At 42.0% G+C, this 8,626-nt stretch overlaps 1 long non-coding RNA gene across 15 annotated transcripts; it reads left to right on the top strand.

Moving 5' to 3' along the window:
- Nucleotides 1-60: 60 nt before the first annotated feature.
- On the top strand, nucleotides 61-6,421 carry LOC142057394 (uncharacterized). Of its 15 annotated transcripts, none has more exons than XR_012660622.1 (6): nucleotides 61-165; nucleotides 1,326-2,534; nucleotides 2,618-3,075; nucleotides 4,593-4,642; nucleotides 5,118-5,220; nucleotides 5,553-6,421. It is a non-coding gene; the product is annotated as an uncharacterized LOC142057394 (long non-coding RNA). The 15 variants fall into 15 exon arrangements; XR_012660620.1 differs by lacking the exon at nucleotides 61-165 and adding an exon at nucleotides 169-253; XR_012660621.1 differs by lacking the exon at nucleotides 61-165 and adding an exon at nucleotides 264-369.
- Nucleotides 6,422-8,626: the final 2,205 nt, after the last annotated feature.

Consider the following 8,626-nt stretch of genomic DNA (forward strand, 5'->3'; position numbering starts at 1 on the left):
ACTCGAACAGCGACAGTGCTCAGGAGCTGAGGCAGGCCTGGCGCGCGACGCCTCCCCCCACGGGCGGCCGGGCACAGCAGCTGCGCAGCGCCCGCTCCGCCCACGCCGCACAGCTGACGCCGCCCTCCCTCCCCCCCCACGGTGAAAGCCCACGCGTGCAGCGGGGTAGGGGGCTCAGGCCGACGGGCTGAAGGGCACGCAAACGTAGCACCGGTGCCCCGACGCCTCCAGCAGCTACCTGCGGGGGCTACCGGTATCGGAGGGCGGCGGCAGCCGCCGCCCGAGGGGGCTGAGGCGGCACCGCGGGAGCGCCGCGGCGGGGCGGGGCGGCGCGGCGCACGTGCCCACCCCCAGCGGCTGGCGGGCGGGGTTCGGCTGGCCGCGCGCGCGGGCGGGGCGGGCTGCGGTGGCGTGGAAGGGGGAGGGCCCGGCCCGCCGGGGCGGGGGTGGCGTGGCCGTGGCCGTGGCCGTGGCCGTGGCCGTGGCCGTGGCCGTGGCCGTGGCCGTGGCCTGAGGGGAGGCGGGTGGGGGCGGCAGATGCCGAGTGGGGCCGGTAGGTGAACTGCGGCTGCAGGTGCTGGCGCGGAAGGAGCCGGGGACCCCTGGCGGGCCGGGGTCGCTGCTTACCTGCTGCAGGGGTCCTGAAATGCAGTTGAGGTGGTGGCTGCCCTCACGCGAAAAGCAAAAGTCGCATCATATTTGGTGTTTCTTGTGCCCAGTGCGGGGCCGCGATGGTCGCGGGCACTACGCTACCGTTTGTAAAAGTAGCGTTCTAGGACCGGCTGATGGTACAGCTGGGAACACTGGTAGTAGCTGTCAGAAATGGGAGAACAATTAAACAGCTGCAGCACAAAGAAAAATGTATAGGTATTGGATGCTGTTGGCATTATGCGTCCTTGTGCAAAAGTAAAGCTGCTCAAGTACTTTCGGTTCCTGCATACGAGATGGAAGTATTTTTCGAAGTTGTTTAGCTACTCGGTGTAAATGCAGTCACTACAGAGGCTTGTTGCTTAGTTCTTGTGTTGCTGGTCCTCATTAGCTTCCATACTGCTTCAGCAAGCTGGACCTTCATGTGCTCCTTTGTCATTGTTAGTTAAAACTAAATATTTAAATATTGATACCGTGTATTTGGGGATCCTAAAATCTCTTATGTTCCATTGAAATTGCCTTGCAGTGCTATAGCTAAAAATTATTCTTATTACAGAACTGGCACAGATGATACCAGCGGCAGAGATAAGCTTGTTGGGCTTTGCTTCTTTCAGGACTATGGGTCTGGGACTGCTTCTGCAATATAACAAAGATTCTTTTTGATATGTGATCTGCAGGAGCCACTTGCAGCTGTGCTAAGGAGTAACACTGGCAGCTTGGGAGAAAAAAGGTGCCTCTTTCGTTTTCCCAAAGACTTGTTCATCTAACTAGTTCGTGTACTGTTTATTTTTACAAGGCCATGGACTTTGCGTTCTGTCACTTCGCTGTTGGTTGCTGTAACTCCAGTGTTCCTCTCAGGTGACTGTGTGGCATGATGAGCCTTGCGTTATTGTATCTGGAGAACTTCAGCTGTGGGATTGTATTTTAGCTTTCTTAGTAGCTTAAATGCTTGGATAAAACACCCCGTGTTTTACTTCGCTGTTATAAGTAAGGACAACATATCAGCACAGTAAAGTCTGCTGCTACAATTTTCTAACTGCTCAGAAAATTGTAGTTCTCAGATACTCGAGTCCTCTTCAAATTATAGGTGGCCCAGCCTGAAGAAGGGAACCCCTGCCATCTGTTGTGGTACCTGCATAAAAAGAAAGTACTTTGAAATCCTGGCATAGGTAAGTGACTGAATGAGCAGTTCAACACTGTAAAGGAAAGACTGATCCAATAGTAAATGCAGGAAAATTATATGGTTAGAACTTAATGTTCGGAACAGCTTTTTGTTGTTTTTTTTTTAAATTTTATTAGAGTGTCCAAAATAATGACTACAATGTCTTCCAAAAAATATTGCTAATGCCTGTTAGGTATCTGTTTAGAAACAAAACCACCTCCACCCTCAAATCCCCAAAGCAAAACAAAACCCAGCAGTATAATAGTAATTTTTTTTTTTCCGTAGAAAGCTTCCTTGGTAATGCAGTCAAAGGCATGTGGAACTGTTTCCGGAGTTGTTGTATTCTGTTTTGCCACCAAGTGTTGTCAAAATTCATTTAAATGGAGGTCATTTAACAATAAATCCAGTTGTAGGACTGCGTCTGAAATAGGTTTATTTTTAAATAGTGCAACAGGTATTTCTTAAACCTGCATAAGGTACTTTTTGTTGTAAAATTGAAGTATTTCAGGTTATCAAGGTGAAGATACTGAATTGGGTTGGTTTCACCCCCCCCCCCCCCAAGGTTTGTCATTGCCATTCCAGGCATCTATGGGACAGCCAGTGCCAGGAGCAGTGCCAAATGCTCATGCCTCATGGTGCATGCTCTGGATGTTCTGCATATGCTGGTACTTAATCTGCTGCTGCTGACGCCGTGCAGACTTACTTCAGTGCTATTGCTGGACAGGTAAGATAATATGAACAATGTAATTATATAATCAGATATAAAAACAACCCTAGTAAAGTTTTGTTTCATGTTTTTTTCTTCAGTAGAAATAGCGTAGCGTAACGTTCCCAGTGATAATCATGCCTCTTCAGGTAAAATGTAGAGTTTTCAACAATAATTGTAACTATAGTACTGTAAACTACAGACTTGATAGACATGTTGCTGTTTAATAAGTTAAAATGAATCAAAATATGTTGGCAGTTCACATTCAGATTCTCACTGCCATCTTGAAATAGTGTTTCTTCTTTAGGTTTACTGTACCTTATTATACATGTTAGTGCTATAATTCTGTGTGCAGATAACAGAAGCTTAAAAGCAAGTTGTGATACTTTTGAGACTACATTTTCGACTAACTTTGTTCTGTGCTGCTGTCGTGGTTTAGCCCCAGTCAGCAACCCAGCCCCACGCAGCCGCTCGCTCACTCCCTGCAGTGGGACGGGGAAGAGAATCGGAAGAGTAAGAGCGAGGCAACTCATGGTTTGAGATAAAGACAGTTTAACAGGTAAAGCAAAAGCTGCGCGCGGAAGCAAAGCAAAACAAGGAATTAATTCACTGATTCCCACGGGCAGGCAGGTGTTCAGCCATCCCAGGAAAGCAGGGCTCCATCCCGCATAGCAGTTACTTGGGAAGACAAACACCATCACTCAAAATGTCCCCTGCTTCCTCCTTCTTCTTCCCCAGCTTTATATACTGAGCATGGCGTCATATGGTATGGAGTATCCCTTTGGTCAGTTTGGGTCAGCTGTCCTGGCTGTGTCCCCTCCCAGCTCCTTGTGCACCCAGTAGAGCGTGGGGAGCTGAAAAAGTCCTTGACCAGCGTAAGCGCTACTTAGCAACAACTAAAACATCCCCACATTATCACCACTGTTTCCAGCAAAAATCCAAAACATAGCCCTATACTATCTACTACGAAGAAATTTAACTCTGTCCCAGCTGAAACCAGGGCAACTGCATATGGAGCTTGACTAGAAAAGCGTAATGCAGACATGTGACTTTCCAGGTTAGCGTCCCAAGGAACCGGAGTCTCCAGAATGGTTGATGAGTGAGTGACTTTCTATTTTAGAGTACAGGGGCTTCTTTTTTTCTCTTTATATTTTAAATTGAATAGGCTCTGGACCTCAGTGCTTCTATTTCTACTACTTCTACTTAACATCCCTGCACTAGGTGAATAACGAGGAGATTTGATGGGTAAAAGGAAAAGCATCTGTTATTTCAAAATGGGAATGCTATTTGGATACTTAGTATTGAAAGCAAAGGTGTCATAATTTTAATCAACTTGTTGATTATCTTCACATGTAAATTCTACATTGGAAAATGCTATAACTTTGGTAGTGTTTTTGAATACGTTTAGTGGATGTTTAATTACCTGTTTACCAGCTCACTGCCACTGACAGGGTTTAAGCAGAGAATTCTGCTTACTCCTTCCAGTTTAGATCAGGTGCTCTTCTCTTAGGGTGACTATTTAACAATGTAAGAACATTTTAGGTATCGCTACAGGTAATGTAATGCATTAAAAATAATTTTTTGCAAGTTAAGTGTGAATTGTCAGCTGTGACAAATGTATTTGTTCCATGGGATGGGAAGCAGGTGCCAAAAAAACTGCAGAGATGCAGTCTGAAATCAGTGGAACCTGCTACTGTAAGATATTGGGTGTTTTCCTGTGGCAGCCAGGCAGGTATAGCTCAATGTTAAAGAGAGGTTACTACCACTGCCTTGCCTTCTGAGGTGCAAAGTTGGGAAGACTGGCCTTTTATACCTAATCTAATTCTGTCGCCCTTCAAAGTTAAATGATGATGTTAAGGAGGCTACTCTGAGATAGTAATTTAATGTACTGGTTGGTTCCATAGTAGGCAGACTCAAAAAAAACAAAGGGTGTTTTTAGTGTCAGGGTACTTGAATGTTCTTTGTTTATTTTTTAAACTGGATGAAAAAAAAAGATCACTCTCACTGTTGAAACTAATTATTAAAAATAATACCAATTACATACTTCTGATTCTTTTTTTTTTTTTACCCTTTCAGCACTCAGATTAGAAACTTGCAGTTATGATATCCATGTAGGAAATATCCTTGTACATACAAAGGACTTTAGTGGAATCTTGGTATCACTTTGAACCTGTTGGTGATTATGAGAAACTTGAGTTTTAAAGTCTCTAAACTGGTAACTTCTAATACTGGTTTTGTTTAGCACTTATAATGGAGTGTAGATACTGATTATGGAGGTGTATTATTTGTATAACTGCTTTATTTGATTTGCATGCCTTGCACTTTGTAATTTTACAGAGTGGCTTCATTCATGTTAGCCTTACCACCAGCAGTGTGGGCATTAGGAATCAGGGCTTCCATTAAACTTTGACAGTTTCTCAAAAGGAAAATTAAGATAAAGTTATGGTCATCATTCCTGATGGTGTGTTTAACGTAATGCATGCACCTGTAACAAAATCATCAAAATACCTGTAAAAACAATTTATTAACATATAATTCAATTTGCATCCTAATGTTGAAAGTATAATTCTTTAGTTGGTATTCACTGCTCTTCTCCTGCAGGTTATTAATGTGAATACTCCTGCTTATTAGTGGTGTAACTACTTTATTGCTGTGGGAAGTTATTTCTGGATCACCACAGTAGACTGGAAATTATTGGTAAAAAGTAGGTAGCAAGATGTGAACTGTTCATCTGACTAAATAATTTTTGGACATGTTCTAACTAATACTATGAAATGGGATTGAGGAATCTGTTTTGTTGCTAAAAATCCAAAAGCAGAAACAGCCTTAACTTATCTACTAGATGAAAAGCATTCACAAAATTGTATGAAGATACAGTAATTTCTAATATTTAAACTTGTGGGTCCCTGCGTCTGTCAGGATGGAAGTAGGCTGTTCCGTTTGAATCTCACTGTTGGTTAGTGTAACTGCACTTCTTATGCTTCCAAAACCCGCCAACACTGACTTGCCCATTACTCCCTCTTCCACCTCTTGCAGAGCACCGTGGCACCCTGAGCACTCAACTGCTGGAGGAAAAGAGGATCGCCAACCTGTCAAAGTTCGTGCTTGGAAGAACTGCTGTGAAAGGAAGCTATTGTAGAGTTTTTAACCTTCCCACTTGATCTGATGATGCGCTTCGAGTGAATACTTCAATTTTTAAGTGCATGATTCACAGCAATAAATATTTTTTGCATTTTCCTGTATTTGGAAGCATGGCTTTTTTAATATCTACATGTATAATTCCAGAAAAGTGTTAAGCTCAAGAGCTTAATAAAACGGAAAAGCTTATGGTCGTATGTAATAGGCAGTGTCTTATAGACGGGTAGCTTGCTTACACAAACAAAATATCAGATACCCTAAATGCTATATGCATTTTTTTCAGTAGTAGTGGCATACTTTCTTAGATGCTGCACTCTGAAGAAATCTGCTAGTTTGGAGAAACTAAATCAGTGGATTGCATTAGAAAACCAAAACGTTCTAAGTAAAACTTTCTTACTGTGCCAGCTTGTTGCAACACAGTGGGTTTTTTGTGAGGCAGGCTCAGATAATACTATTTGAATAGAGCTGGAATGGCCTTCAGCTGACTGTATTTTTTTAAATCCCACATAAGGCTTTTCCCCAAGTGAGGTCTGTGGATGTGGTGTTCTGGTGGTTTCGGTTTGGGATTTTTTTGTTTGTTTTGTTGGTTTTTTTTTTGTTGTCGTTGTTGGTTGGGTTTTCGTTTGTGTCTTTTTGTTTGTTTTTTAAATTTTTTTTTTCTTTTTAACAGCTCAGCTTATCTCAAAAGCTTTCAATGGCTATTCACTTGGGTCAGTAAAAGCACTTGCTGAATAGGTCTTGTATGATAAACCCATTCCATGATTCACTCTAAAAGAAAATGATTCTAGCAACAGAAGTGTGTGCTTGAGGGTAAATATTTAGGCAACACTTCTGATCAAAATATTTTGTGAAAAATTGGGCCTCATTAGATAGCAATTGTCAGCTTTAATTCCTTATTCAGTGAAGTTAGAGGGAGTAGACATAACTTCCAGTTCCACTTGAGGGATAGAGGTCAGTATGGTGCATGGAGATTGCTGTGTGCTAAGGATTTTCTGAGGTCTACTTTTTTGTCTCTATTCTGTGTACTTCAAGCCAGTGAGTGGTGCCCTCTGTAACCCTGTGCTTTCACATGTATTCCCACAGTGTAAAGAGTATATTAAATTGAATTAAAATTTTTTTTGCTCAATGTTTTTGATACAGCGATATATTCAACCTTTTTGGATCCCTGTTACTGGTGTTGGCATTATAGTAACTAAATAGAAGTCAGTCACAAATGAAATGCTTACATCCTGTTGCTTACGACTGAAATTTAAGTGCAGTACATTTATTTGTGCGTATTTAGATTTCTTGCAAATAAGTCTTCATGGTGATATAAAATACTGAATATATGCGCAGTGTTGAAGTGCTTATATTTGTACATTAAACAATTTTCCAGGAGATCTTTTCTGAAAGCGAAGGAACAACTTATATTAACTGCATTATACAAAGCCCTGTCATACAAACAGGATTTGCTACAGCTCATAGTAGTGATGTGTTTATCTGGATTAAGTTTTCAAAACTTTCTTTGTATTTCCAACTTTACAATGTCATAAAGTTTCAGTATAAAATATAAGTAATGCATAAAAGGGGCAAATGCCTCCTGTGGGAGGCTTTAATTTGGTCCGTCTAATTTCCATTCCAAAGAGAATAGCCATGTTCTGCATACTATAGTAGTCAGAGAACTTCCCAAGTGGGCATTTAAAACCCCCTCAAAGTAGCTAGATGAAGAAAAATGTTTCCTCGTTAATAACACAGTTTTATCTACTACTCATACATAGAGGTACGGTGAGAAAAAGAAAGCTTGCCATAGTGATGCCTGCATGCAATCACAAGCTCTAGGGCATGCTCCTTTAGTATCATTGATAAAACTTGGTGGTGTCCTAACTTTCATGTGATCTATTCTGTGGATCTTGTTTTATTTTAAGCTTAATTTCTGACATACTCTCTTTCAAGTCTAAAAAAAAAAAATATGTCTAGAGTAGACGTAGTATATAAGTGCCACGGGGACTGCTGTATGATGTAAGTACATATCATTCCTAATAAAATTTTAGGTTCAGAGTAATCACATTAAAGGACCTTCTGCATGCTCTTGATGTTCCAGATAAGTAAGAAGCTACTTAAATATGAACTCTGTGTCTGGACAGCTGTTGAAAATATGCCAATGCCTGCATACCAAGTCTGCCTCCAGTCTGAATCAATTTTACAATTTAATGAAAATACTGGTTTGATGTTAAATTTGAAAGTGAGACTATGTCCCTTGCTATTTGGGCCTGGCTGCTAGATCAAACAAGTTCATCCCCGTGTTATTTTAGTAGGGTTTGTGTTAGTGATAGGGAGGAAAGAGTAAACTAAGGTTGCATTTTCATTTGTGTGCAAAAAGGGAGGGGGGAGAAAAACTCCACCCAACTCTGGAAAGTTTGTTAAATGCATGATGCCAACCATCTGGAGCAGCTGTAAGTAATGGTGTGGGTTTCAGTAAAGTGTCTGAAATTACAGTTCAAAACCAAACCCAAGCAGAAATAAAAACCAAACAAAAAGCCCCAAACCAGTAGCCTCAGCGCCCAGAGTTTGCTTATCAGACCCATTTTCATTCACTTTGTAGTTGCTCCTGTTAGTCAATATAGGCACCAGGTTAGTGTTTCCTGCCTTGTGGGTTACTGTAATGCCCCTAATACGCGGCTGTTAACTCATACTGAATCTGGAACCTCTGTTTGTCAAGAACTGGAGGGCAGCTGTCTGACTTGAATACTATTAATCTGGACTTGATCAAGGATAGCACGAGATCAATTTGGCAGCAACTTCCTACAAGCAAAGTTCATTCTTTCGCAACAGGTGTAGTGCAGTGAATGTGGAGCCTGTAGGGCTCAGTGACAGGCACTGCTTCCTTCTTAGAAAAGCTCAGTGCTGTGGGTGCTGAGCCTCAAAAATGTCAGTCGCAATTAAAGAGAAGATTAAACTGACAATCAGATCTGAAGAGGGGTGGTTGATTGCTG

Source organism: Phalacrocorax aristotelis, chromosome 5 (assembly GCF_949628215.1).
Source record: "Phalacrocorax aristotelis chromosome 5, bGulAri2.1, whole genome shotgun sequence".
NCBI classification, from domain to species: Eukaryota; Metazoa; Chordata; class Aves; order Suliformes; family Phalacrocoracidae; genus Phalacrocorax; species Phalacrocorax aristotelis.